Below are 546 nucleotides of genomic sequence, written 5' to 3' on the forward strand. Positions count from 1 at the left end.
TTGCTCTCCCTAAGGAGAAAAGAGCGTTTCTGACCCCTATTGCTTTTTCAAACACGGTCTACACCTCTCAGGTGCCGAGTTACAGGACGGTGAAAACAGTGAGTTTGTGTTAGACGTGAATCGTGCTCTGATTCATGCTCTAGGCTGGGAGCGCAAGCGTAATGCTTTTTCAAACACGGTCTACACCTCTCAGGTGCCGAGTTACAGGACGGTGAAAACAGTGAGTTTGTGTTAGACGCGAATCGTGCTCTGATTCACGCTCTAGGCTGGGAGCTCAAGCTTATTGCTTTTTCAAACACGGTCTACACCTCTCAGGTGCCGAGTTACAGGACGGTGAAAACAGTGAGTTTGTGTTAGACGCGAATCGTGCTCTGTTTCATGCTTTAGGCTGGGAGCTCAAGCTTATTGCTTTTTCAAATAAGGGAGATTTCCATCTCCCTTATTTGCATATTACCCAGAGGAGCGTGCGTGGCCATTTGAGTCTCCTCACTTATTTATAGTATATAGTTGCTCTCCCTAAGGAGAAAAGAGCGTTTCTGACCCCTG

Source organism: Eleutherodactylus coqui, unplaced genomic scaffold (assembly GCF_035609145.1).
Source record: "Eleutherodactylus coqui strain aEleCoq1 unplaced genomic scaffold, aEleCoq1.hap1 HAP1_SCAFFOLD_42, whole genome shotgun sequence".
NCBI classification, from domain to species: domain Eukaryota; kingdom Metazoa; phylum Chordata; class Amphibia; order Anura; family Eleutherodactylidae; genus Eleutherodactylus; species Eleutherodactylus coqui.